We start from the raw sequence: 8,400 nt of genomic DNA, 5'->3' as shown, positions 1-8,400 counted from the left end.
ATCAATGTAAAAAAACACTTCCAAACTTTGACCAATCAAGACGGTTGGACATATTTTGGGCTCGAGCAGGAAACCAAAGCGGAGCTCAAGGGTAACTGTGTAAAAGGCACTCTAAAGGAGAACTGGGTGTCTATAGTTCATCCTCTACCCAGATGAAGTGTCAAACCCCTGCTTTCAGTTAAGAATTCATTTTAAGTAATTAGTCTTAGCTGAAGGCCTATACCCCGGAATTAGCGAACGTGACTCACCCTTGAGGGTGTTGTCCGGATAACTAGCAAGAGAGGACCAGCCGCTAGCAGGAGTGTCTGAGGCTTATAAAAAAATGTGTAACCCTGTGGCGGAACGTATCCTGCGTGAACGGCGAGACGCAGTAAAGAGCCGCGCAATAAAATAGTACAGAGCGGACTATAAATAAATATTGGATTGTTGATGCGTAGTATACCGTGTCACAAACTACCTGTGAAGTGTCAACAGTAGGAAGGAGTGAGCTAACCTCTGTGACAAGCAGGGATAGACCAAGAGGAGTGACCCGGGTTGATGAAGCGGATCTCAGGGCTGAATTGCTAACTCAGGGAAGGGACGCAAGATAGGGAGGCCCCCTCACCTGGAAAGAGGTTCAAACCGCGGGAAGATCCAGGCCTACAATGCATGCTGGGAGTTGACCCACCCTGTGAGGTCAAGGGAAGATCCACAGGTAAAGACTACCCATGCCTGAGTGAAGCTAGTAGATCTGGGACGTGGCCCGTACAGGTAGGGATAAAGTGACACAGGGCCCACTGCGCCACAGGTGCAGTGGGCCCTGTGTATACTGTTAGTTAAGTGCCTGTGATACCAAATATTTTATAGACAGTCACCATGTAATTCTCACTTTCCTACCAGACTGTCAGGTCAGTGAAAGTGATGGATTATCTACAGTAAGTTACTGTGAATTTTACAGTAACCCACTTGCAACTAGTTGATAGTAAGTTATTGAAAATTAAACATTAACTTATTGTGAACCAACTGCCATTAAGCGACTGGAAAAAGCAGAGAAACCTCTTAACAGTGCAGCTCTTGATTTAATTAAAAAAATAATAATTTTAGGTTCCCTGTCACGAAAATGGTTTGCTCCTACAAACAGTGAGTCACGTGGCCATGGCTTTCTATATAAAACAGGCAAACAGGCAAACAGGCATCGAGGCATTCAGTTACTGTTCGATTGAACGTTAGAATGGGCAAAACAAGTGACATAAGCGACGTTGAGGATGGTATGATCGTCGGTGCCAGGCACGCGGGTCAAGGGTCGTGCAAACTAAACCGTCAAATAACGGTGTGTCATCTCGGAACACACAACTCGTCGATCCTTGTCACTGATTGGCTATTGCAGCAGACGACCACACGGGGCTCCACTCCTATCAGCTAAACACAAGAAGAAGAAGAAGCAGCTACAGTGGACACGCCATCACCAACGCTGGACAATGAGGAGGAGAAAAACATCTCCTGGTCTGACGAATCCCACTTCCTGTTGCGTCATGCTGATGGCAGAGTCAGGTTTTGGCATCAGCAGCATGAGTCCATGGTCCCATCCTGCCTGGTGTCAACGGTACAGACTGGTGGTGTAATGGAGTGTGGGGAATGTTTTCCTGGCATTACGTTAGGTCCCTTGATACCAATTGAGCAACGTTTCCATGCCCAGAAGAATGCAGGCTGTTCTGGAGGCAAAAGGGGGGTCTGACCTGGTACTAGATGGGTGTACCTAATAAACTGGCCACTGAGTATATACTTACATACATTTGAACCTAATATACTGAATCATTCAAAGAAATGCATGTATTTCCTACCTTTTGAAATCTGTATGGCCATGATTCAATCCAAGGTGCGCTATAGCGCCAGGCAACATGAATCTGACAATGCTTATTTTATAGGCGTTTTCCATGACGTTCGCAGAGATCGCATTTCATGGCATGTGCTATGCATGTAGTCGGGTGCGACTTGAAAATGAATCCCGGCCTATGTCTATAATATCTGTGTGTTTTATCCGTAGGTCCTCTATAGAGAATTTGACATGGACAAGTCGGGATCCATGAGCTCCTATGAGATGCGACTTGCTGTGGAGTCGGCAGGTATAGTTACACACACACACACACACACACACACACTACTGACTCTGCCGTCTCCCTCGTAGGTTTTAAACTGAACAACAGGCTGAATCAGGTCCTGGTGGCTCGCTATGCTGAGAACGAGGCCATAGACTTTGACAACTTCATCTGCTGTCTGGTGAAACTGGAAGCCATGTTTAGTAGGTACTGTACTGTTAGTTAATCAAGATGGATGTACTGTGTGTAGACCTAATGTATGCTAAACCAGTTACCTGGGCAACCGTTAATGCTTTAAAAACCCTTTTTCTCATTGCACAAGTCTAGGTAGTCCCTCCTTGTTTTCTTCCTTTTGGTGTCTAATCGACATGACCCTGGTCATATCCAACAAAGTTATCATTCATAAATGTACTTACTATTCTAACAGGATCTTTCCAGCAGCTAGACAAAGAGGGAGAAGGAGTGGCTGAGATGAACATCACTGAGGTGAGTCCTTTATCTGAGATGAATTTCTCTGAGGTGGGTCCTTTATCTGAGATGAACATCACTGAGGTGAGTCCTTTATCTGAGATGAATATATCTGAGATGGGTCCTTTATCTGAGATGAACATCACTGAGGTGAGTCCTTTATCTGAGATGGGTCCTTCATCTGAGATGAATATCTCTGAGGTGAATCCTTTATCTGAGATGAACATCACTGAGGTGAGTCCTTTATCTGAGATGAATATCTCTGAGGTGGGTCCTTTATCTGAGATGGGTCCTTCATCTGAGATTAATATCTCTGAGGTGGGTCCTTCATCTGAGATTAATATCTCTGAGGTGGGTCCTGGATCTGAGATGAATATCTCTGAGGTGGGACTTGCATCTGAGGTCAATATTTCTGAGCTGGGTCCTGGATCTGAGATGAATATCTTGAGGTGGGTTCTGCATCTGAGGTGGGTCCTGGATCTGAGATGAATATCTCTGAGGTGGGACTTGCATCTGAGGTGAATATCTCTGAGCTGGGTCCTGGATCTGAGATGAATATCTTGAGGTGGGTTCTGCATCTGAGGTGGGTCCTGGATCTGAGACGAATATCTCTGAGGTGGGTCCTGGATCTGAGACGAATATCTCTGAGGTGGGTCCTGGATCTGAGACAAATCTCTCTGAGGTGGGTCCTTCATCTAAGATGAATATCTCTGAGGTGGGTCCTTCATCTAAGATGAATCTCTCTGAGGTGGGTCCTGCATCTGAGATGAATCTCTCTGAGGTGGGTCCTGGATCTGAGATGAATCTCTCTGAGGTGGGTCCAGGATCTGAGATTAATCTCTCTGAGGTGGGTCCTGGATCTGAGATGAATCTCTCTGAGGTGGGTCCTGCATCTGAGATGAATCTCTCTGAGGTGGGTCCTGCATCTGAGATGAATCTCTCTGAGGTGGGTCCTGGATCTGAGATGAATCTCTCTGAGGTGGGTCCTGGATCTGAGATGAATCTCTCTGAGGTGGGTCCAGGATCTGAGATTAATCTCTCTGAGGTGGGTCCTGGATCTGAGATGAATATCTCTGAGGTGGGTCCTGGATCTGAGACGAATATCTCTGAGGTGGGTCCTGGATCTGAGATGAATATGTGTGCCGGTTCCAGTATCTCAGAACCGTCCGACCTTCTGGGATTTTCCCGCACGACAGTGACTAGGGTTAACAGAGAATAGTGCAACAAACAAAAAAACATCCATTCGTTGATGAGTGATGTTGATAAAATGGTCACAGAGTGTATATTCTTGGAAACAAATAACCATTTGGTGACCCTGCTGAAACATTAATTTCAGACCAAAAGGTTACATGTTCAAATCCTGACATGCACAATTTAGGGCTAGATTTTATCAGGTCCTCTGACACCCGCATAGTGGTGGTTTTGGTTTCATGAGTTGGAACTGTGTTAGACCTGTCAAATCCACAAGTGGCTACGGGCATGATATCTAAAGCGGACATTGCCATTGGCTGCACGGAGCTGCATTATGAGAGATCCCATGTAGCCTTGTTTACATGTTGGAACACTGGAAGCAGATACACCTCCGGCACCAAAACAAAACCAGCTGTGCAGGTAAGGGAAAGTGGGATACCTAGTCAGTTGTGCAAATGAATGCATTTAACCCAACCCCTCTGAATCAGAGAGGTGCCGTAATCGACATCTACGTTTTTCAGCGCTCGGGGAACAGTGGGTTAACTGGTCTAGGAACAGTGTGTTAACTGGTCTAGGAACAGTGGGTTAACTGGTCTAGGAACAGTGGGTTAACTGGTCTAGGAACAGTGGGTTAACTGGTCTAGGAACATTGGGTTAACTGGTCTAGGAACAGTGGGTTAACTGGTCTAGGAACAGTGGGTTAACTGGTCTAGGAACAGTGGGTTAACTGGTCTAGGAACAGTGGGTTAACTGGTCTAGGAACAGTGTGTTAACTGGTCTAGGAACAGTGGGTTAACTGGTCTAGGAACAGTGGGTTAACTGGTCTAGGAACAGTGGGTTAACTGGTCTAGGAACAGTGGGTTAACTGGTCTAGGAACAGTGGGTTAACTGGTCTAGGAACAGTGGGTTAACTGGTCTAGGAACAGTGGGTTAACTGGTTTGGGAACAGTGGGTTAACTGGTCTAGGAACAGTGGGTTAACTGGTCTAGGAACATTGGGTTAACTTGTCTAGGAACAGTGTGTTAACTAGTCTAAGAACAGTGGGTTAACTGGTCTAGGAACAGTGGGTTAACTGGTCTAGGAACAGTGGGTTAACTTGTCTAGGAACAGTGGGTTAACTGGTCTAGGAACAGTGGGTTAACTGGTCTAGGAACAGTGGGTTAACTGGTCTAGGAACAGTGGGTTAACTGGTCTAGGAACAGTGGGTTAACTGGTCTAGGAACAGTGGGTTAACTGGTCTAGGAACAGTGGGTTAACTGGTCTAGGAACAGTGGGTTAACTGGTCTAGGAACAGTGGGTTAACTGGTCTAGGAACAGTGGGTTAACTGGTCTAGGAACAGTGGGTTAACTGCCTTGCTCATAGGCAGAATGACAGATTTTTACCTTGTCAGCTCAGGGGATTCAATCTAGTGTTGGCTATAGCGTGTTTACTCTTAATCTGATTGAATCTAGGCCTTAATGTCTAGTGTCCCTGAGCACTGCTACTTTTTAGTCGTGTCAGATAATCACACACTTATTGACTTGATTCTAGGCAACTTTAAGCAAAGAACTGAATTGTATTCTTGACAATAAACCTGTGGCCGATCTCTGCGAAGCTGAAATTCAGCAATCTGACTCATCCCAAAGGGATTAGATCAAATCAAATTTACTTGGTCACATACAGATGGGGTTGAGGTCAGGTCTCTGTGCAGGCCAGCCAAGTTCTTCCACACAGATCTCGACAAACCATTTTTGTATGGACCTCGCTTTGTTCATGGGGGCATTGTCATGCTGAAACAGGAAAGGGCCTTCCGCAAACTATTGCCACATAGTTGGAAGCACATCATCGTCTAGAATGTCATTGTATGCATTAAGATTTACCTTCACTGGAACTAAGGGGCCCCAGACCATTATTCCACCTCCACCAAATTTTACAGTCGTCACTATACATTGGGGCAGGTAGCGTTCTCCTGGCATCCTCCAAACCAAGATTTGTCCGTTGGACTGCCAGATGGTGAAGCGTGATTCATCACTCCAGAGAACATGTTTCCACTGCTCCAGAGTCCAATGGTGGCGAGCTCCAGATGAAGCTTGGCATTGTGCATGGTGATCTTAGGCTTGTGTGCGGCTGCTCGGCCATGGAAACCCATTTCATGAAGCTCCTGACAAACAGTTCTTGTGCTGACGTTGCTTCCAGAGGCAGTTTGGAACTCGGTAGTGAGTGTTGCTGCAACTCAGGACATACATTGTTTACTCGCTATGCGCTTCAGTACTCAGTACTCTGTTCTATGAGCTTGTGTGGCTTACCACTTCACAGCTGAGACATTTTTGCTCCTAGACATTTCCACTTCATAATAACAGCGCTTACAGTTGACTCTAGCAGGGCAGACATTCGACAAACTGACTTTTTTTGGAAAGGTGGCAGTCTATGGCGGGGCCACGTTGAAAGTCACTGAGCTCTTCAGTAAGGCCATTCTACTGCCAATGTTTGTCTATGGAGATTGCATGGCTGTGTGCTAGATTTTATACACCAGTCAGCAAAAATGTACATTTTCATGAAATAACTGTCACTAAGAAAATACCGTTCTTGAACCATCTTTGGAAAAATTCAGATCTATTCTTGTATTTTGTCTTTGTTATTCCAAATCAAATAAATATGAGGTGATATATAATGTTTATATACAATTAACTAGGATAGTAGCGCTTGCTTATGGAAATTGGCTATTATAAGGGGAATTGTATTTAGTTATATTTTAGGAGAAATTCAATGCCAACCTTTTCGAACACAGCATCTGACATGGTTGTGTTGGAAGTAGAATCAATGACGTCACTTCCCCCACGATATCTTTCGCGTGAACAGTAGATGGCGGTCATTTCATGGCTGAGAGAGAAGTGTGTCAGTAGGCTTCTGTAACTTGAGTCACGAATTGAAATGCAACTTGTTTTTGAGTAATAATGAACATATTTCATTGTACAGTGAGTCATTTGTTATTTAATTGTAAATTGTACAGGTTAAATGTGTTTGCCCCTCTCTGTGGAAATGGCTTTGAAGCAGGGCCCCACAGGTTTTTAGTCACTCAATACAATTTTCAAATGTTTCTAATTTGCAAATCTCTCATTTACAATTAACTTTTAATATAACACAGTCATATGAATACTGTGCAAAATTACTAAGTAATTTACTTCCTTTTATAGTTATTATTGTATCACTGTATTCAGTAGCTGATAGGTTGGTTTTGCATCAGCAGTTTTTCTCTTGTTATGTCACTCACTAGCCAGGTTTCCATAGAAACGATGGCGACAGATTTTCATACGAATCTTCTAACATATGCATTAATAAAATATGCACATTTTCCCCACCAGAGATGTGTCTCCATGCAAAATGACTTGGTGCGGATTTTAAAAAATCTGTGCGTAATGATGTAATGCACATAAAAATACATTTTTGCTGTTAATTTCCCACGTGCCGAATAAAAAATACAAGTTAAATGGGTTTCCATATAATTTTCAAATGTTTTCCATTATATAGTGAATGTGCCCACTCCGGTATTGGCAGGTGTGCTCGAGCCAACAGTTCGCCGATAGGGTGTGGGTAGACTAGTCTACATGATGAGATTACTACGGACAAAAGAGCGAGATTATTTTAATTTATCAAACGGCAGCCAAGCATCGATCATCATGTCACCATGAGTAAGACCCTGGATATTTATTAGAAATCAGCATCCAACTCGTCACCGTGCACTTTCACCACCTCGTGAAGTTCATCATAATTTATTTCATCTGTAGCCTAATAAACTGCATGGTTTCCAGAGTCGTAGTGGGACGAACACACAACATATCATCTCGTGACTCTATTTTACTTCCATATGATGGTTATTGTATCAACAGTCGTGCATAAAAGCGTTTCCAGCACCATTTATCGTATAATTTATTTTACCAACAGAAAAAAAGTTGAAAGTTTACCGAGAATTTAGCTGTTTCCATTAGGTTTATGACCTTGTTTAATCCGACATGTAGGTCTACTTTACTCGCATAAAAAGGTTGAATGGAAATCGGCCTATCCCATCCATATCATACAATACCCACTACACAGGAATGGGAAAAGTACCCAAGTACCCAATAAAAGTAAAGATACCTTAATATAAAGTTACTCAAGTTATTGTGAAAGTCACCCAGTAAAATACTACTTGAGTAAAAGTTTAAAAGTATTTGGTTTTAAATATACTTAACGATGCACTATGCAGAAATCCCTCTGCTATTTCCTGTTTCCTAAAATTCAAATAGTTTGTTTAATTTCAGTTTATGTGGCAAAACAAGCTAGTACAGTGTTGAGAATCCTTATACCATCTAAAAATATATATTTTCCATAAACACAAATATAGTATTTTCTGTTGTTTGAAGCTGGTGTACAAAACAGAAAGTAAAAGACACAAAAACAAAACTTAAGAACAGGGAAGAAATAGCACACATAGAACAGATCTACCGCTTCGTACACTTGGTTTCAATGAGAATGACAGATCTATAACTCACATGTCTATATGAATTTTGCAACTGTAAGTATCCCGAAGTAAATGTAATTGCTCAAAAATACTTAAGTATCAAAAGTATAAATAAATTCTAATTCCTTATATTATGGAAACCAGATGGCACAATTGTTGTCTCCCAACACAAAGTATTTGTGTTTAGT

Source organism: Oncorhynchus kisutch, linkage group LG20 (assembly GCF_002021735.2).
Source record: "Oncorhynchus kisutch isolate 150728-3 linkage group LG20, Okis_V2, whole genome shotgun sequence".
Classification (NCBI taxonomy): Eukaryota; Metazoa; Chordata; class Actinopteri; order Salmoniformes; family Salmonidae; genus Oncorhynchus; species Oncorhynchus kisutch.
The sequence above is the reverse complement of the archived record's forward strand: the minus strand, read 5'-3'. Positions refer to the sequence as shown.